The sequence below is a fragment of the Ranitomeya imitator genome, chromosome 6 (assembly GCF_032444005.1).
Source record: "Ranitomeya imitator isolate aRanImi1 chromosome 6, aRanImi1.pri, whole genome shotgun sequence".
Lineage (NCBI taxonomy): Eukaryota > Metazoa > Chordata > Amphibia > Anura > Dendrobatidae > Ranitomeya > Ranitomeya imitator.
The window spans coordinates 462,045,293-462,067,094 of record NC_091287.1 but is presented as its reverse complement, the minus strand read 5'-3'; the positions used below and the strand labels follow the sequence as shown (position 1 = coordinate 462,067,094).

At 48.4% G+C, this 21,802-nt stretch overlaps 1 long non-coding RNA gene across 2 annotated transcripts in view; it reads right to left on the bottom strand.

Moving 5' to 3' along the window:
* Window positions 1-21,802, bottom strand: part of LOC138641469 (uncharacterized) — a 278,319-nt gene that overhangs the window by 230,567 nt on the left and 25,950 nt on the right. The window lies entirely within an intron of this gene.

The window sequence follows — 21,802 nt, the reverse complement described above, 5'->3', positions numbered from 1 at the left end:
AAAATTTGTTGCCCAATTTGTCCTGAGTGCGATGATACACCATATGTGGGGGGAACCACTGTTTGGGCGCATGGGAGGGCTCGGAAGGGAAGGAGCTCCATTTGGAATGAGGACTTAGATGGAATGGTCTGCAGGTGTCACATTGCATTTGCAGAGCCCCTAATGTACCTAAACAGTAGAAACCTCCCACAAGTGACACCATTTTGGAAACTAGACCCCGTAAGGAACTCATCTAGATGTGTTGTGATAGCTTTGAACCCCCAAGTGTTTCACTACAGTTTGTAACGCAGAGCCGTGAAAATTAAAAAAAAAAATCTTTCCCCCCAAAATTATTTTTTAGCCCCCAGTTTTGTATTTTCCCGAGGGTAAGAGGAGAAATTCGACCCCAAAAGTTGTTGTCCAATTTGTCCTGAGTACGCTGATACCCCGTATGTTGGGGGAAACCAACGTTTGAGCGCATGGCAGAGCTCGGAAGGCAAGGAGCGCCATTTGGAATGCAGACTTAGATGGAATGGTCTGCAGACGTCACATTGCGTTTGCAGAACCCCTAATGTACCTAAACAGTAGAAACCCCCCACAAGTGACCCCATATTGGAAACTAGACCCCCCAGGGAACTAATCTAGATGTGTTGTGAGAACTTTGAACCCCCAAGTGTTTCACTACAGTTTATAACGCAGAGCCGTGAAAATAAAAAATCTTTTTTTTTCCCACAAAAAATATGTTTTAGCCCCGAGTTTTGTATTTTCCCAAGGGTAGCAGGAGAAATTGGACCCCAAAAGTTGTTGTCCTATTTGTCCTGAGTACGCTGATACCCCATATGTTGGGGTAAACCCCTGTTTGGGCACACGGGAGAGCTCGGAAGGGAAGAAGCACTGTTTTACTTTTTCAACGCAGAATTGGCTGGAATTGAGATCGGACGCCATGTCGCGTTTTGAGAGCCCCTGATGTGCCTAAACAGTGGAAACCCACCAATTATAACTGAAACCCTAATCTAAACACATCCCTAACCCTAATCCCAACAGTAACCCTAACCACACCTCTAACCCTGACACACCCCTAACCCTAATCCCAACCCTATTCCCAACCGTAAATGTAATCTAAACCCTAACTGTAACTTTAGCCCCAACCCAAACTGTAGCCCTAGCCCTAACCCTAGCCCTAACCCTAGCCCTAACCCTAGCCCTAACCCTAGCCCTAGCCCTAACCCTAGCCCTAACCCTAGCCCTAACCCTAACCCTAGCCCTAACCCTAGCCCTAGCCCTAACCCTAACCCTAACCCTAGCCCTAACCCTAGCTCTAACCCTAGCCCTAACCCTAACCCTAACCCTAGCCCTAACCCTAGCCCTAACCCTAGCCCTAACCCTAGCCCTAACCCTAGCCCTAACCCTAGCCCTAACTCTAACCCTAGCCCTAATGGGAAAATGGAAATAAATACATTTTTTAAATTTTTCCCTAACTAAGGGGGTGATGAAGGGGGGTTTGATTTACTTTTATAGCGGGTTTTTTGGCGGATTTTTATGATTGGCAGCCGTCACACACTGAAAGACGCTTTTTATTGCAAAAAATATTTTTTGCGTTACCATATTTTGAGAGCTATAATTTTTCTATATTTTGGTCCACAGAGTCATGTGAGGTCTTGTTTTTTGCGGGACGAGTTGATGTTTTTATTGGTAACATTTTCGGGCACGTGACATTTTTTGATCGCTTTTTATTCCGATTTTTGTGAGGCAGAATGACCAAAAACCAGCTATTCATGAATTTCTTTTGGGGGAGGCGTTTATACCGTTCCGCGTTTGGTAAAATTGATGAAGCAGTTTTATTCTTCGGGTCAGTACGATTACAGCGACACCTCATTTATATCTTTTTTTATGTTTTGGCGCTTTTATACGATAAAAACTATTTTATAGAAAAAATAATTATTTTTGCATCGCTTTATTCTCAGGACTATAACTTTTTTATTTTTTTGCTGATGATGCTGTATGGCGGCTCGTTTTTTGCGAGACAAGGTGATGTTTTCAGCGGTACCATGGTTAGTTATATCTGTCTTTTTGATCGCGTGTTATTCCACTTTTTGTTCGGCGGTATGATAATAAAGCGTTGTTTTTTGCCTCGTTTTTTTTTTTTTTTCTTTCGGTGTTTACTGAAGGGGTTAACTAGTGGGCCAGTTTTATAGGTCGGGCCATTACGGACGCGGCGATACTAAATATGTGTACTTTTATTGTTTTTTTTTTTTTATTTAGATAAAGAAATGTATTTATGGGAATAATATTTTTATTTTTTTTGTCATTATTTTGGAATATTTTTTTTTATTTTTTTTTACACATTTGAAATTTTTTTTACTTTGTCCCAGGGGGGGACATCACAGATCAGTGATCTGACAGTTTGCACAGCACTCTGTCAGATCACTGATCTGATATGCAGCGCTGCAGGCTTCACAGTGCCTGCTCTGAGCAGGCTCTGTGAAGCCACCTGCCTCCCTGCAGGACCCGGATCCGCGGCCATCTTGGATCCGGGGCTGGAGGGAGCAGGGAGGGAGGTGAAACCCTCGCAGCAACGCGATCACATCGCGTTGCTGCGGGGGGCTCAGGGAAGCCCGCAGGGAGACCCCTCCCTGCGCGGTGCTTCCCTGTACCGCCGGCACATCGCGATCATCTTTGATCGCGGTGTGCCGGGGGTTAATGTGCCGGGGGCGGTCCGTGACCGCTCCTGGCACATAGTGCCGGATGTCAGCTGCGATAAACAGCTGACACCCGGCCGCGATCGGCGGCGCTCCCCCCGTGAGCGCTGCCGATCGCATATGACGTACTATTGCTTCCTTGGGAAGTAAAGCCCACCCCACATGGACGCAATAGTACGTCTAATGGCAGAAAGGGGTTAAGAGTCTCCTCTTTCCTCCACTCATTACCTGTTTAAACTTGTTATCAGTATAAAAAGACACCTGTGCACACCCTCAAACAGTCTGACTCCAAAGTCCACTATGGTGAAGACCAAAGAGCTGTCAAAGGACACCAGAAACAAAATTGTAGCCCTGCACCAGGCTGGGAAGACTGAATCTGCAATAGCCAACCAGCTTGGAGTGAAGAAATCAACAGTGGGAGTAATAATTAGAAAATGGAAGACATGCAAGACCACTGATAATCTCCCTCGATCTGGGGCTCCACGCAAAATCCCACCCCGTGGGGTCAGAATGATCACAAGAACGGTGAGCAATAATCCCAGAACCGTGCGGGGGACCTAGTGAATGAACTGCAGAGAGCTGGGACCAATGTAACAAGGCCTACCATAAGTAACACACTACGCCACCATGGACTCAGATCCTGCAGTGCCAGACGTGTCACACTGCTTAAGCCAGTACATGTCCGGGCCCGTCTGAAGTTTGCTAGAGAGCATTTGGATGATCCAGAGGAGTTTTGGGAGAATGTCCTATGGTCTGATGAAACCAAACTGGAACTGTTTGGTAGAAACACAACTTGTCGTGTTTGGAGGAAAAAGAATACTGAGTTGCATCCATCAAACACCATACCTACTGTAAAGCATGCTGGTGGAAACATCATGCTTTGGGGCTGTTTCTCTGCAAAGGGGCCAGGACGACTGATCCAGGTACATGAAAGAATGAATGGGGCCATGTGTTGTGAGTTCTGTTTTTGGGCTCCCTCTGGTGGTTACTGATGGTACTGGGTGATTTGTGTTCTGCTGTCTCTGGTGTCCACCTGTTCTATTAGGATTTGGGAGTTTCCTATTTAACCGGGCTTTCTTGTCATTTCCCCGCCGGCTATCAAGGTTATCAGAGTGTTTTGTTACCTCAGCTTCTGGCTTCAGTTATCTTCAGGACAAGCTAAGTTTTTGATTTTCTTGTTCCACGTTTTGCTTTATTTTTGTCTTGTCCAGCTTGCATGTAATTGTTTCTTTGCTGCTGGTTGCTCTAGTGGGCTGTAATTGCTCCTCATGTTCCATGAGTTGGAACATGAGTTCAAGTAATTACAGGATGGTTTTTTGAAGGGTTTTTTGCTGACCGCGCAGTTTACTTTTGTATCCTCTGCTATCTAGTTTTAGCAGGCCTCATTTTGCTGAATCTGTTTTCATACTGTGTATGTGCCTTCCTCTCATTTCACCGTCATTATATGTGGGGGGCTGTTATTTCTGTGGGGTATTTCTCTGGAGGCAAGAGAGGTCTGTGTTTCTTCTAATAGGGGAAGTTAGATCTTCGGCTGGTGCGAGACGTCTAGGATCAACGTAGGCACGTTCCCCGGCTACTATTATTTGTGTTTTCAGGTTTAGGGTCGCGGTCAGCTCAGGTTCCATGACCCTAGAGCTCGTTGGTGCTTGTCCTTTTGTGATTCCCTGCCATTGGAATCATGACAGTATAGCTGGCCAAAATGTTTGGGCTGAAGTATGAGGAAAAGTAGTCTGAGGAAGTTTTTTTTTTTTTTTTTTTTCTCTCTCCTCTGAGGTTGCTGCCTAGCCTTAATTGCAGCCTGGCTGATTTTTTTTTTTTTTTCCTCCTCTTAATCCTTGAATGGCTCTGACCTTAGCTGTTTATCATGGACGTCCAGAGTTTAGCTTCCAGCTTGAATAATCTTGCTGCTAAGGTTCAAAATATACAAGATTTTGTTGTACATGCTCCTATGTCTGAACCTAGAATTCCTATTCCAGAGTTCTTTGCTGGAGATAGAGCTAGTTTTCTGAATTTTAGGAACAATTGCAAGATGTTCCTTTCTTTGAAATCTCTCTCTTCTGGAGACCCTGCTCAGCAGGTTAAGATTATTATATCTTTCCTGCGGGGTGACCCTCAAAATTGGGCATTTGCATTGGCACCAGGGGATCCTGCGTTGCTTAATGTGGATGCGTTTTTTCTGGCATTGGGTTTGCTCTATGAGGAACCTAACCAGGAGATTCAGGCTGAAAAAGCTTTATTAGCTCTCTCTCAGGGGCAAGATGAAACAGAAATATATTGTCAAAAATTTCGGAAATGGTCAGTGCTTACTCAGTGGAATGAGTGCGCCCTGGCTGCAAAGTTCAGAGATGGCCTTTCTGAGGCCATTAAAAATGTTATGGTGGGGTTCCCTGCGCCTACCGGTCTGAATGAGTCTATGACTATGGCTATTCAGATTGATCGGCGTTTTCGGGAGCGCAAACCTGTGCACCATTTGGCGGTGTCTTCTGAACAGGCACTTGAGACAATGCAATGTGATAGAGTTCAGTCTAGAAGTGAACGGCAAAACTATAGGCGGAAAAATGGATTGTGCTTTTATTGTGGTGATTCAGCTCATGTTATATCAGCATGCTCTAAACGCACAAAAAAGGTTGATAAGTCTGTTGCCATTAGTACGCTACAGTCTAAGTTCATTCTGTCTGTGACTCTGATTTGCTCATTATCATCCATTTCCGTCGATGCCTATGTAGATTCAGGCGCTGCCCTGAGTCTTATGGATTGGTCATTTGCCAAGCAATGTGGGTTTAGTCTTGAGCCTCTGGAAGTCCCTATTCCTTTGAAGGGAATTGACTCTACACCTTTAGCTATGAATAAACCTCAGTACTGGACACAAGTGACCATGTGTATGACTCCCGTTCATCAGGAGGTGATTCGCTTCCTGGTATTGTATAATTTACATGATGTTCTAGTACTTGGTCTGCCATGGTTACAAACTCATAATCCAGTCCTTGACTGGAAAACAATGTCTGTGTTAAGCTGGGGATGTCAGGGGGTTCATGATGATGCACCTCCGATTTCTATCGCTTCATCTACTCCTTCTGAGGTTCCTGTATTTTTGTCTGATTATCGGGATGTTTTTGAGGAGCCTAAGCTCAGTTCGCTTCCTCCTCACAGGGATTGCGATTGTGCTATAAATTTAATTCCTGGTAGTAAATTTCCTAAAGGTCGTTTGTTCAATCTGTCAGTGCCAGAGCATACTGCTATGCGGGATTATGTTAAGGAGTCCTTGGAAAAGGGACATATCCGTCCATCTTCGTCCCCTTTGGGAGCAGGTTTTTTTTTTCGTGGCCAAAAAAGATGGGTCCTTGAGGCCTTGTATAGATTATCGTCTTTTGAATAAGATTACCGTAAAATATCAGTATCCTTTGCCTTTGTTGACTGATTTGTTTGCTCGCATTAAGGGGGCTAAATGGTTCACTAAGATTGATCTACGGGGTGCGTATAATCTTATACGAATAAAGCAAGGTGATGAGTGGAAAACCGCATTTAATACGCCTGAGGGCCATTTTGAGTATTTGGTAATGCCTTTCGGACTTTCTAATGCTCCTTCAGTCTTCCAGTCCTTTATGCACGATATTTTCCGTGAATATCTGGATAAATTTATGATTGTGTATTTGGATGATATTTTGTTTTTTTCTGATGACTGGGAGTCTCATGTTCAGCAGGTCAGGAAGGTGTTTCAGGTCCTGCGGGCTAATTCCTTGTTTGTAAAGGGCTCAAAGTGTCTCTTTGGAGTCCAGAAGATTTCTTTCTTGGGGTATATTTTTTCCCCTTCTACTATTGAGATGGATCCCGTCAAGGTTCGGGCTATTTGTGACTGGACGCAGCCTGCATCTCTGTCTGCAGAAGTTCTTGGGCTTTGCTAATTTCTATCGTCGTTTTATAACTAATTTTTCTAGTGTTGTTAAGCCTTTGACGGATTTGACTAAGAAGGGTGCTGATGTTGCTGATTGGTCTCCTGCGGCTGTGGAGGCCTTTCAGGAACTTAAACGCCGGTTTTCTTCTGCTCCTGTGTTGCGTCAGCCTGATGTTTCGCTTCCTTTCCAAGTTGAGGTTGATGCTTCCGAGATTGGAGCGGGGGCGGTTTTGTCACAGAGAAGCTCCGATTGCTCGGTGATGAAGCCATGTGCGTTCTTTTCTAGAAAATTTTCACCCGCTGAGCGGAATTATGATGTGGGTAATCGGGAACTTTTGGCCATGAAGTGGGCATTTGAGGAGTGGCATCATTGGCTGGAGGGTGCTAGACATCGTGTGGTGGTCTTGACTGATAACAAAAATCTGATTTACCTTGAGTCTGCCAGGCGTCTGAATCCTAGACAGGCTCGTTGGTCACTGTTTTTCTCTCGTTTCAATTTTGTGGTTTCATACCTGCCAGGTTCAAAGAATGTGAAGGCGGATGCTCTTTCTAGGAGTTTTGTGCCTGACTCCCCTGGAAATTCTGAGCCCACTGGTATCCTTAGGGATGGGGTGATTTTGTCGGCCGTCTTCCCAGACTTGCGACGTGCTTTGCAGGAGTTTCAGGCGGGTAAACCTGATCATTGTCCGCCTGAGAGACTGTTTGTTCCGGATAGTTGGACCAGTAGAGTCATCTCCGAGGTCCATTCTTCTGCGTTGGCAGGTCATCCTGGAATATTTGGTACTAGAGACTTGGTGGCCAGGTCTTTTTGGTGGCCTTCCTTGTCGAGGGATGTGCATTCTTTTGTGCAGTGTTGTGAGGTTTGTGCTCGGGCTAAGCCTTGCTGTTCTCGAGCCAGTGGATTGTTGTCACCTTTGCCTATCCCGAAGAGGCCTTGGACGCACATTTCCATGGACTTTATTTCGGATCTCCCTGTCTCTCAAAAAATGTCCGTCATCTGGGTTGTGTGTGACCGCTTTTCTAAAATGGTTCATCTTGTACCCTTGCCTAAGTTGCCTTCCTCCTCTGAGTTGGTCCCTCTGTTTTTCCAGAACGTGGTTCGTTTGCATGGGATTCCGGAGAACATCGTTTCTGACAGGGGATCCCAGTTTGTGTCTAGATTTTGGCGGACGTTCTGTGCTAAGATGGGCATTGATTTGTCCTTTTCGTCTGCATTCCACCCTCAGACGAATGGCCAGACGGAGCGAACTAATCAGACCTTGGAAACTTACTTGAGGTGTTTTGTTTCTGCTGATCAGGATGACTGGGTTACCTTTTTGCCGCTGGCCGAGTTTGCCCTTAATAATCGGGCTAGTTCTGCTACCTTGGTTTCTCCTTTCTTTTGTAATTCGGGGTTTCATCCTCGTTTTTCCTCTGGTCAGGTGGAGCCTTCTGATTGTCCTGGAGTGGACATGGTGGTGGATGGGTTGCATCGGATTTGGAGTCATGTGGTGGACAATTTGAAGTTGTCCCAGGAGAAGGCTCAGCAGTTTGCTAATCGCCGTCGCCGCGTGGGTCCTCGACTTCGTGTTGGGGACTTGGTGTGGTTGTCTTCTCGTTTTGTTCCTATGAAGGTCTCTTCTCCTAAGTTCAAGCCTCGGTTCATCGGTCCTTATAGGATCTTGGAAATTCTTAACCCTGTGTCATTTCGTTTGGATCTCCCGGCATCGTTTGCTATTCATAATGTGTTCCATCGGTCGTTGTTGCGGAGGTATGAGGTACCTGTTGTTCCTTCGCTTGAGCCTCGTGCTCCGGTGCTGGTGGAGGGAGAATTGGAGTATGTTGTGGAGAAGATCTTGGATTCTCGTGTTTCCAGACGGAAACTCCAATATTTGGTCAAGTGGAAGGGTTATGGTCAGGAGGATAATTCTTGGGTGGTTGCCTCTGATGTTCATGCTGATGATTTGGTCCGCGCTTTTCATAGGGCTCATCCTGGTCGCCCTGGTGGTTCTCGTGAGGGTTCGGTGACCCCTCCTCAAGACGGGGTACTGTTGTGAGTTCTGTTTTTGGGCTCCCTCTGGTGGTTACTGATGGTACTGGGTGATTTGTGTTCTGCTGTCTCTGGTGTCCACCTGTTCTATTAGGATTTGGGAGTTTCCTATTTAACCGGGCTTTCTTGTCATTTCCCCGCCGGCTATCAAGGTTATCAGAGTGTTTTGTTACCTCAGCTTCTGGCTTCAGTTATCTTCAGGACAAGCTAAGTTTTTGATTTTCTTGTTCCACGTTTTGCTTTATTTTTGTCTTGTCCAGCTTGCATGTAATTGTTTCTTTGCTGCTGGTTGCTCTAGTGGGCTGTAATTGCTCCTCATGTTCCATGAGTTGGAACATGAGTTCAAGTAATTACAGGATGGTTTTTTGAAGGGTTTTTTGCTGACCGCGCAGTTTACTTTTGTATCCTCTGCTATCTAGTTTTAGCAGGCCTCATTTTGCTGAATCTGTTTTCATACTGTGTATGTGCCTTCCTCTCATTTCACCGTCATTATATGTGGGGGGCTGCTATTTCTGTGGGGTATTTCTCTGGAGGCAAGAGAGGTCTGTGTTTCTTCTAATAGGGGAAGTTAGATCTTTGGCTGGTGCGAGACGTCTAGGATCAACGTAGGCAAGTTCCCCGGCTATTATTATTTGTGTGTTCAGGTTTAGGGTCGCGGTCAGCTCAGGTTCCATCACCCTAGAGCTCGTTGGTGCTTGTCCTTTTGTGATTCCCTGCCATTGGAATCATGACAGCCATGTATCGTAAGATTTTGAGTGCAAACCTCCTTCCATCAGCAAGGGCATTGAAGATGAAACGTGGCTGGGTCTTTCAACATGACAATGATCCAAAGCACACCGCCAGGGCAACAAAGGAGTGGCTTCGTAAGAAGCATTTCAAGGTCCTGGAGTGGCCTAGCCAGTCTCCAGATCTCAACCCTATAGAAAACCTTTGGAGGGAGTTGAAAGTCCGTGTTGCCAAGCGAAAAGTCAAAAACATCACTGCTCTAGAGGAGATCTGCATGGAGGAATGGGCCAACATACCAACAACAGTGTGTGGCAACCTTGTGAAGACTTACAGAAAACGTGTGACCTCTGTCATTGCCAACAAAGGATATATTACAAAGTATTGAGATGAAATTTTGTTTCTGACCAAATACTTATTTTCCATCATAATATGCAAATAAATTGTTAAAAAAACTGACAATGTGATTTTCTGGATTTTTTTTCTCAGTTTGTCTCCCATAGTTGAGGTCTACCTATGATGTAAATTACAGACGCCTCTCATCTTTTTAAGTGGTGGAACTTGCACTATTGCTGACTGACTAAATACTTTTTTGCCCCACTGTATATCTCCACATATTAGTATTTAGCCCATGTGTAGCCAATGCACAAAAAGTCTATAACTAGCCCAATGCTATTACATTAAATTCATATCCTGTATGTATCACAAAAAGCAATAATTTAATCTTGTCAAAAAAAACCTAGAACACAAAAGTTCTTGTGCAGTGCTAAAGTGCATATTGTTAATATAGAGTCTCATACCCTAGACAAAACATAGAGATCAAGTGTAGTGCTAAAGTTTATAATGCTGATATAGATCCAACACAGTTAAGCAAGTAAAAAATGTAGAGTCATAACCTGCAGGTGAAGTCTGAGCCCCGACACGCGTTTCGCGTTAAAGCTTCTTCCTGGGAGGTCTCTTAATTGCAAGTCGGGGCTCAGACTTCACCTGCAGGTTATGACTCTACCTTTTTTACTTGCTTAACTGTGTCTGATCTATATCAGCATTATATACTTTAGCACTACACTTGATCTCTATATTTTGCCTAGGGTATGAGACTCTATATTAACAACTTAACAACATGCACTTTAGCACTGCACAAGCACTTTTATGCTCTAGGTTTTTTTGACCAGATGAAATTATTGCTTTTTGTGATACATGCCTAATATGAATTTATTGTAAAAGCATTGGGCTAGTTATAAACTTTTTGTGCATTAGCTACACATGGGCTAAATATTAATATGTGGAGATATATGTAAATTTGGAAAGATTGGTTTGTTTATTTATTGCATATGTTGCTGTTTTCAATGCATAGGTATTGCAATATACATGAAAGTAGGGTTGAGCGAAACGGATGGGTCATTTTCATAAGTCGCCGACTTTTGGCACAGTCGGGTTTCATGAAACCTGATCTGATCCCAGCGTGGGATCGGCCATGCGGTACGCGACCTTCGCGCCAAAGTCGCATTTCATATGACGCGTTCAGCGCCATTTCTCAGCCAATGAAGGTGGACGCAGAGTGTGGGCAGCGTGATGACATAGGTCTCAGTCCCCACCATCTTAGAGAAGGGCATTACAGTGATTGGCTTGCTTTCTGCGGCGTCACAGGGGCTATAAAGGGGAGTTCCCGCCGACCGCCATCTTACTGCTGCTGATCTGAGCTTAGGGAGAGGTTGCTGCCGCTTCGTCAGAAGCAGGGATAGCAAGGCTGCCTTATAAGGCTCTCTGATAGCTGCATTGCTGTTTGTACACCGCTGTGCAAACCAACTGCTTTTTTCAAAGCACAAATCCTGTTGTTCCTTCCTTTCTGCACAGCTATCTTGTTTGTTTGTCCACACTTTTGTGTGCAGCAGTCCTTTTTATTGCTGCCTGCCATACTTTTCTGAGATTAGTGTAGGGAGATAGTAATTGTAGTATTGTAGTACAGTCCCTTTATATATATATATATATATATATATATATATATATATATATATATATATATACAGTATATATATCTTCAAGCCACTTTCTGCCCTGAGACTGTGTAGTGTGAAACAGTGGGCCTGTATTTTTCTGCACTGTCCCACACCTAAAAAGGGAGATTTATATTGCCAATCAGTGCATCTGTGCCAGTCCAGTCTGTTGTATCTGTCAGTCATTTTGTGCCACAGAAACAATACTGTAAAACAGTGGGCGAGATTTATTCACTAGTAGTGTTGAGCATTCCGATACCGCAAGTATCGGGTATCGGCCGATATTTGCGGTATCGGAATTCCGATACTGAATTCCGATACTTCCCGCGTATCGGATACCGGAATCGGAAGTTCCCAGAATTCAAATTGAACGCAGCAGCCAATGAGGAATGAATGAAAGTGTGGGCACATCCTGTTTAGCATGGTGGGCATGTAAGTACTGGCAAGGCTTGGATTGGCTGCTGAAATGATGTCACTCTGCACTATAAAAAAGCGCTGCCGCCATTTTGCGCTCACTCTGCTGTGATTTCAGTTAGGGACAGGACGCTGTGTTCTAACTGAGGGCCAGTTGAGCTTGCTAATTGCTTTATTTTCCTTTCCAAAGGCTAATTTAGCAAAACGCTGTGTGTTCTTCACTGTTCACCTTGCTCTTGCCTTGCAGCGCTGTTTTAACAGCGTTCTGCAAGGTCTCTGTGTGTGTGTGTGTGTGCAGCTCACTCTGTAGTCTGTGTGCAGCCATATACCCGGTTGTATTCAGCTCAGGGGGGGTTCACACTGCCTCACACAGTTGTTCTTTTTTGCTCTTAGTGCAGCCTGCTGCACATTTTTTCTCAAATTTCCTATTAGTGTTTTTCCACCAGTCTCCAGCTCTATTGTGGAAAAACACTACATAGGATAACCTAGAGGGGGGTTTTTGGGCCTTGCAGCGCCGTTTACGGCTGTCTGCACGGTCTCCGTGTGAGCCCAGCTCGCCCTGTAGTCTGTGTGCAGCCATAGCCGGTTGGATTCAGCTCAGGGTTCGTTACTGGCTCATACCTTGAGAAAAATTTTCCTTTTTTTCAAATAGTGCAGCCTGTTTAAAATTTGAAAAAAAAAATTCCTATTAGTGTCTTTCCACTCGTATCCAGCTAAATAGTGGAAAAACACTATATAGGATAACCTAGAGGAGGGTTTTTTGGCCTTGCAGCGCCGTTTACGGCTGTCTGCACGGTCTCCGTGTGAGCCCAGCTCGCCCTGTAGTCTGTGTGCAGCCATAGCCGGTTGGATTCAGCTCAGGGTTCGTTACTGGCTCATACCTTGAGAAAAATTTTCCTTTTTTGGAAATAGTGCAGCCTGTTTAAAATTTGAGAAAAAAAAAAATTCCTATTAGTGTCTTTCCACCAGTCTCCAGCTCAATTGTGGAAAAACACTACATAGGATAACCTAGAGGGTTTTTTTGGGGCCTTGCAGCGCCGTTTACGGCTGTCTGCACGGTCTCTGTGTGAGCGCTGCTCGCCCTGTAGTCTGTGTGCAGCCATAGCCGGTTGGATTCAGCTCAGGGTGCGTTACTGCCTCATACCTTGAAAAACAATTTCCTTTTTTTCAAATAGTGCAGCCAGTTTAAAATTTGAAAAAAAAAATTCCTATTAGTGTCTTTCCACTTGTATCCAGCTAAATAGTGGAAAAACACTATATAGGATAACCTAGAGGAGGGTTTTTTGGCCTTGCAGCGCCGTTTACGGCTGTCTGCACGGTCTCCGTGTGATTTAAACTAGCTCTGTAGCCCGATCTGCACCAAAAAAAAGGTTAAGTTCACCAAACACAACTTAACACTTGTGTAGGCCACATTTGAAAAATAATAAAGTTTAGTCCACAATTTACAACATTAGTGTTTCTTACACCTGTTAGGAGGAGCATTACAGGAATAAGCACACTAAGGCCTTAGTACTTTTCTGCTTATCTTTATCTGTCAACCAAGATGAAGAGGGCAGGGAGTAAGGCACGTGAGCGTGGGCGCGGAGCAGGGAGAGGAGCAGGGAGAGGACGTGGTGATTCTGTGCCTGCTGCGGGCGCCGGTGACTCGTCGTCACTCAGTTTCAGCAGGGAACAGTCCTTCATGCGCAGCTTTGTCGGAGAGCGCCGTGCACCGCTGCTGCGTGAAGACCAAATTGAAGCCGTTGTCGGGTGGATGGCAGCTAACGCCTCGGCATCGACTTCAGTTAGTGCCACATCCTCTCAGGCACAGAGCACTGGAGAGCAGCCATCTGTCTCTTCACCACCTGCCAAATTGGCCAGGCAGTCAGAGAGCCCAGGACAGGAGCCGTCTCTACTTCTGTTCTCTGAATCTCTTGGCTTGGAAACAGGGGGCCAGCCAAGCAGCATTGGAGAAATGGAAGAAGAGGCAGTGTGCAGTGATGCCCAACACCTTTTTCTCTCTGACTCTGAAGAGGCAGGTGGGCCAGTGCCTCCGGTGACCACAGCGCAGTACGCATCTGATGATGAAACTCAGGTGCCGCTTTCTCGTGCGTACTGTGCTGCTGAGACTACCCAGGAGGAGCAGTTGGTGGCAGAGGGTAGTGGAGATGATGAGGTCCTTGACCCATCGTGGCGTGAGGAACAGGAAGGTGGTGGGAGCAGCTCAGAGGAAGAGCTTCCTCTTACGGGCCAAAGAGGGAGAGGGAGGGGGAAGACTGCGGAGCCTGTAGCCTCCACTTTGGCACCCGTTAGGAGCCTGTCTCTTTCCAAAGCCAAAAAGGGCGCTCCCAAGACTTGCAGTGCCTGGTCCTTTTTTGACACAGTTGCAGATGACATTTGTTTTGTCAAATGCAAGCTGTGTCATCATAAAGTAAAAAGAGGGAAAAATGTCAGCAACCTCAATACCACAAATATGTGGAAACATGTGCGGACCAGGCACGCGGTGGAGTTACAGAAACACACTGAAGATGTAGGCCAACCAACAGCGGCAGCTACCACCTCTTCAGCTCGTGTTGCCTCTTCCTCCAGCTCACGCACAGCTGGTTTGGCTTCCTCCCAGAGACCTTGTGTAATTCCACCCACAGCACCACCTTCCCAGTCATCCTCACACTCCCAGTCTACTCTACAGCCATCGGTAGTACAGGCATGGGAGAAAAGGCGGGCATTCTCGGCCAACCACCCCCGAGCACAGGCTCTGAATGCAGGCATTGCCAAACTGTTGTCCCTGGAAATGCTCTCGTTCAGGCTGGTGGAGACTGACAGCTTCCGTGACTTGATGGCATTGGCAGTCCCACAGTACAAGGTGCCCAGCCGCTTTTACTTCAGCAGGCAGGCTGTCCCTGCCCTGCACAGGCATGTTGAGGCAAACATAAAACATGCGCTACTGAACGCCGTCAGTAGCAAGGTCCACCTCACCACCGATGCGTGGACCAGTCAGCATGGACAGGGGCGATATGTTTCCCTCACTGCCCATTGGGTTAATGTTGTTGAGCCAGGTACAGATCGTGCGAGTGGCGCAGGACGTGTCCTGCCCACTCCAAGGATTGCAGGAATCCAGTCTGTACGCATCGACTCCTCCTCTTACACCAGTTCCTCTGATTCCTCTCTGCAGGATCCGTCACAGTCCACCCCCACATGGACCCGTGAACGTTTACCTATGACCGACATGAGCACAGCCGTGGCCAAACGTCAGCAGGCCGTCTTGAAACTAGTTTCATTGGGGCATCGAAGCCACACAGCGCAGGAGCTCTGGAATGCCATAAAGCAGGAGAGCGATGTGTGGTTACTGCCAGCGAATCTCCAGCCAGGCATGGTAGTGTGTGACAATGGCCGAAATCTGGTGGCAGCTTTGGCCCTTGGCAACCTCACTCACATCCCATGTCTGGCACATGTGCTCAATTTGGTTGTGCAGAGTTTTCTGAGGGACTATCCGGATCTTGATGCCCTGCTGCACAAGGTCCGCCTAGAGTGTGCTCACTTGCGGCGTTCCAGCTTGGCCAGATCCCGCATTGCTGCTCTGCAGCGCCGATTCCGCCTTCCGGAACACCGCATCATATGTGACCTACCTACCCGGTGGAATTCCACGTTACATATGTTGGAGCGGTTGTGTGAGCAGCAGCAAGCAGTTATGGAGTACCAGCTGCATCAGGCGCAAAGAAGTCGCAGTCAGCGCCGATCAGACTTCACAACCACAGAGTGGGCCACTATGAAGGACGTCTGCCAGGTTTTGCGTCCTTTTGATTATTCCACGCGGATGGCAAGTGCAGATGATGCACTAGTCAGCATGACTGTCCCCCTTATCTGCCTGCTTCAGCAAACTTTGCAAGGGTTAAGGGATGATGTGGTGGAAGAGGTGGAGGATGAGGAGTCACCTTTTCCATCAGCTTCTGGAGAGTCAGCGCCACGTGGTTCCTCACAAAGGGGTACGCAGGGGCCAATTTGTGAGGAGGATGAGGAGGAGTCAATGGAGGAGGAAGAGCTCCGTCCAGAGGAGGGAGCGACACAATTGTCCAGTGGTCAGTGTGTACAGCGAGGGTGGGGTGATGACGAGCGGGCAGAGATCATGTCTCAAGCAGGGGACAGCGTTTCTGGGCCGGTTGGCACTCTGCAGCACATGGTGGATTTCATGCTGCAGTGCCTGAGAAACGACCGTCGCATCGACCACATTCTCAACATGCCTGATTATTGGGTGTTCACCCTCCTCGATCCTCGCTACCGGGACAACGTCCAAAACCTCATCCCTGCGTTGACCCGGGAGCGTAAATTGCGGGAGTACCACGACACACTGGTGAATTCCATCATCTTCTCCTGTCCAACTGAGAGGAGTGCTGCTAGTGCTTTACAAAGCAGCTCAGTGCGTCGAGGCAGTGGGGGAGGCTCTGCCCAAAGAGGGAGCAGAAGCAGTGCCTCTGCCCAAGGCAAGCCCAGTATGGCACAACTCTGGCACACTTTTGTGTGCCCGCCCCAAATGTCTACACCATCACCGGCGGCTCCAGTCAGCAGGAGGCAACGGTTCCGTCAGATGGTGACAGACTACATGGCTTGCCCTCTTACTGTACTCCCAGACGGCTCTTCCCCGTTCAAGTTTTGGGTCTCTAAGCTGGATACATGGCCAGAGCTAAGCCAGTATGCATTGGAGGTGCTGGCTTGCCCTGCGGCTAGTGTCTTATCGGAACGTGTCTTTAGTGCCGCAGGTGGTGTACTAACAGACCGTCGCATGCGACTATCCTCCGATAACGTTGACCGGCTTACTTTCCTGAAAATGAACCAGGCCTGGATCTCGCAGGAATTTGCCACTCCTCTGCCTGATTAAGTAATTGGGTGTCATCCAGGTCTCCTGCTGTGTTCATCTTTCTACCACCTGAACTGCTATTCCTGGGCTCCAACACCGCCAGTTGCGGCTCAGAAGTGCAGGCTGCACAGTAAAAACATACGACCCAGTGTTATTGGGTTTCAGTAACGTCAGCTGATCCCCAGCTGTGTAGCCGGCAATGTGTCCTGCGACCGCCACGCTGGCACAACAACCTAAATGTAAGGGAACCTGTCCCCCCCCCCCCCCGTCGTTTGTTACTGAAAGAGCCATCTTGTGCAGCAGTAATGCTGCACAAGGAAAAGGTAGCTCTTTTTTTTTAGCTCTTTGCACACGCAGAACTTAACACTTATAAAATGTGTTCACTGATACCGTTATACCGTCCCGGAGCTGGGACTTTCCTTCGTAATGTGACGCAGCACAGCCGTCATTCCTACCCCCTTGGTGCCATGCGCTGCCTCCTCAGCGTTGTTTTAAGCTGTCACGGAGCCTGCGCTGTTCTGTTATCCCTTGGGCATGCCCTATTTGCGCTGCCTGTCTTCTGACATAATTTGGTGTCAGGCTGGCTGCGCCTGTGCGGCCGCGGTGCCCGAGATCCCGCCTCGCAGTGTCTTCTGATTGAGTCACACTGCGGGCCTGGGATCCATGGGCATGCGCAGTGCATATCTTCCCCTCGGGCTCTCGCTCATTTCCCTCCGCCTTCTTTAGACTGTGCGCCGTCAGCTGATCCCTAGCATGCCACGGCCGTGACACCGCACAGTCTGAAGAAGAGGGAAGGAGGGGAGTGAGAGTCGAGGTTATGCACTGTGCATGCCCATGGTTCCAAGGCCCGCAGTGGGATTACGTTAGATGAGACTGCGAGGTGGGATCTGGAGCAGCGTGGACGCACAGGCACTGACAGCCTGACACCAAATTATGTCAGAAGACAGGCAGCGCTAATTGGGCATGGCCAAGGGCTAACAGAACAGCGCAGGCTCCGTGACAGCTTAAAACAACGCTGAGGAGGCAGCGCACGGCATCAAGGGGATAGGAATGACAGCTGTGCTGTGTCCCATTACGAAGGAAATTCGCACCTCCGGAACGGTTTAACGGTATAAAGGGACACATTTTTAGTGTTTACTTCGGTGTTTGCAAGGAGCATAATTAAAAGAGCAACCTTTTCCTTTTGCATCCTTAGTGCTGCACAACATGGCTCTTTCAGCTACAAACGTCTTGGGGGGGGGGGTTAAAGGTTTCCTTTCAACTTGCTCCAATCAGGCTTCGGCCTACACTCTGTTCCTCTGCTCCTCCTGCTGTCCCTGGGCTCTAACACCGCCAGTTGGTGCCTGGAAGTGCTGTGTGCACAGTCAACAGTCACTCCTCTGTTATTGGGGTTCAGTAACGTCAGCTGATCCCCAGCTGTGTGTGCGGCAATACCTCCAATCTGCTCCTCCTGCTGTCCCTGGGCTCTAACACCGCCAGTTGGTGCCTGGAAGTGCTGTGTGCACAGTCAACAGTCGCTCCTCTGTTATTGGGGTTCAGTAACGTCAGCTGATCCCCAGCTGTGTGTGCGGCAATACCTCCAATCTGCTCCTCCTGCTGTCCCTGGGCTCTAACACCGCCAGTTGGTGCCTGGAAGTGCTGTGTGCACAGTCAACAGTCGCTCCTCTGTTATTGGGGTTCAGTAACGTCAGCTGATCCCCAGCTGTGTATCCGGCAACGTGTCATGCGACCGCCACGCTGGCACAACTAAAATGTAAGGGGACCTGTCCCCCCCCCCCCTAGGCGTTTGTTACTGAAAGAGCCACCATGTGCAGCACTAATACTGCACAAGGGAAAGGTCGCTCTTGAAATTATGCTCCTTGCAAACGCTGAACTACACACTCATGTAATGTGTCCCCTCACACCGTCCAACCGTCCCGGAGGTGGGACTTTCCTTTGTAATGTGACGCAGCACAGCCGTCATTGCTACCCCCTTGGCACCGTGCGCTGCCTCCTTAGCGTTGTTTGATTCCGTCATGGACCCTGCGCTGTTATGTTATCCCTTGGCCATGCACAGTTTGCGCTGCCCGTCCTCTGACATCATTTGTTGTCATCCTGGCTGCGCCTGTGCGTCCACGCTGCCCGAAATCACACCTCGCAGTGTCGTCTAATGTGATCCCACAGTGGGCCTGGTATCCATGGCCATGCGCAGTGCATATACTAGCCTCTCACTCCCCTTCTTCACGCTTCTTCAGACTAGGCGGCGTCAGCTGATCCCTAATAGCATGCCACGGCCGTGACGCCGCACAGTCTGAAGAAGCAGGAAGGAGGTGAGTGAGAGGCGATGATATGCACTGCGCATGACCATGGATCCCTGGCCCGCAGTGGGACTACATTAGATGACACTGCAAGGTTGGATCTCGGGCAGCTTGGACGCACAGGCACTGCCAGCCTGACACCTACATGATGTCAGAAGACGGGCACCGCTAACTGTGCATGGCCAAGGGATAACATTACAGTGCGGGCTCCGTGACAGAACCAAATAACGTTGAGGAGGTGGTGCCCGGCACCAAGGGGGTTGGAATGACGGCTGTGCTGTGTCACATTACAAAGGAAAGTCCCACTTCCGGGATGGTTTGACGGTGTGAGGGGACACATTATATGAGTGTGTACTTCAGCGTTTGCAAGGAGCATAATTTTCGGAGCCACCATTTTCCATGTGCAGTATTACTGCTGTACAAGATGGCTCTTTCAGCAACAAATGCCTGGGGGGGGGGTTAAAGGTTCCCTTTCAACTTGCTCCACTGCAGGCTTCGGCCTACACTCTGCTCCTCTTTGATTCCCTGGGTTTCAACACTGTCAGTTGCCACCTGGAAGTGTTGTCTACACAGAAAAAACACTAGGTGATGTGTCAGTGGGGTTCAGCACCGCCAGCTGTTCCCCTGCTGTGTAGTCGGCAACGTGTCCAGCACAAGCCACGCTGGCACAACAGAACAAAAGCTGCCACCAGTGCAGGCTTCGGCCTACACTCTGCTCCTCTCCTCCTCCTGCTGACCCTGGGCTCAAACACCGCTAGTTTTTGCCCGGAAGTGCTAGCTGCACAGAGAAAAACACCAGCCAATGTGTTAGTGGGGTTCAGCAACGCCAGCTGTTCCCCTGCTGTGTAGCCGGCAACGTGACCTGCAAACGCCATGCAGGCACAGGAACTGAAATTAAAAGGGAACCTGGCCCCACCCCCCCAGGTGTTTCTATGTATAACAGCCACCTAGTACAGCAGTACTGCTGCATTTGTACAAGGTGGCTGACTTTTTCTCCTTGCCCACGTGGAACTCAACACGTACAAAATGTGTCTCATTGAGACCATTCCACTGTCCCTGAGGTGTGACTTTCCTTTGTAATGATACGCAGCACCCCCCTTGGTAGCGTTTCCCGTCTTTTGTCATCATGGTTAGCTGGCTGCGCCTGTGCATCCGCCCTGCTAGAAACAACGCCCCTCGTTGTCATATTTATTTTGTCAGCGAGGGTGTGGTTTATGGGCACGAGCAGTGCATATGTTCGCCTGTCTTAACTCATCTCCTTCCGCCTTCTTCAGACTGTGCGGCCTCCTGGCCGTGGTAGGCGATAAGGGATCAGCTGAGGCCGCCCAGTCTGGAGCAGGTGTAAGGACATGTGTAAGCGGCAAACCTATTTACTGCACAAGGCCACGAATCCCAGCCACGCAGTGTGATTTTTTGAAAACACACTGTGGGTCTGGGATTCATGTCCATCGCTAACCGCAACGGCCGACATGAAATGAGGTCAGAAGACAGGAAGCGCTCACAGCGCATGGCCAAGGGATCACAATAGCGCAGACTCCTGTACAGCAAATAACAACGCTCAGGAATCTGCGCCCAGTACCTAGGTGCAAATTTTGACACCTGTGCTGCGTCTCGTTAAAAAGACAAGTCACGCCTCCACAACTGTTTGACAGTATAATGGGCTAAATAGTGTACGTGTTTTAGTCAGCGTGTGCAAGGAGCAAAACAAATAGAGCAACCTTTTACTTGTGCAGCATTAATGCTGCACAAGGTGTGGCTCTTGTACCTTGCAACACCTGAGGGGGGGGTTAAAGGTAACCTTTGAAATTGGTTCAACTAGGCTTCGGCCTACACTCTGCTCCTCTACTCCTCCTGCTGACCCTGGGCTCAAACACCGCTAGTTTTTGCCCGGAAATGCTAGCTGCACAGAGAAAAACACCAGCCAATGTGTTAGTGGGGTTCAGCACCGCCAGCTGTTCCCCCGCTGTGTAGCCGGCATCGTGTCCAGCACAAGCCACGCTGGCACAACCGACCAAAAGCTGCCACCAGTGCAGGCTTCGGCCTACACTTTGCTCCTCTCCTCCTCCTCCTGCTGACCCTGGGCTCTAACACCGCTAGTTTTTGCCCGGACATGCAATCTGCACAGAGAAAAACACCAGTCAATGTGTCAGTGGGGTTCAGCAACGCCAGCTGTTCCCCTGCTGTGTAGCTTGCAACGTGACCTGCAAACGCCACGCAGGCACATGAACTGAAATTGAAGGGAGCCTGCCCCCCACCCACAGGTGTTTCTATGTATATCAGCCACCTTGTACAGCAGTACTGCTGCATTTGTACAAGGTGGCTGACTTTTTCTCCTTGCCCACGTGGAACTCAACACGTACAAAATGTGTCTCATTAGAGACCATTACAATGTCCCTGAGGTGTGACTTTCCTTTGTAATGACACGCAGCACCACCCTTGTTAGCGCTGCCCGTCTTTTGACATCATTGGTTAGCTGGCTGCGCCTGTGCATCTCCCCTGCTCGAAACAACGGCCCTCGGTGTCTTATTTTTTTGGACAGCGAGGGTGTGATTGATGGGCATGTGCAGTGCATATGTTTGCCTGTGTTCACTCATCTCCTTCCGCCTTCTTCAGACTGGGTGTCCTCATGGCCGCGGCAGGCGATAAGGGATCAGATGAGGCCGCCCAGTCTGAAGCAGGTGTAAGGACATGTGTGAGCGGCAAACATATTTAGTGCACCAGGGCACGAATCCCAGCACCGCAGTGTGATTTTTTAAAAACACACTGTGGGTCTGGGATTCATGTCCATCGCTAACCGCAACGGCCAACATGAAATGAGGTCATAAGACAGGAGGCGCTCACAGCGCATGGCCAAAGGATCACAAGAGCGCAGACTCCTGTACAGCAACTAACAACGCTCAGGAAGCTGCGCCCATGCAAAAAGGTGTTGTTTTCGACACCTGTG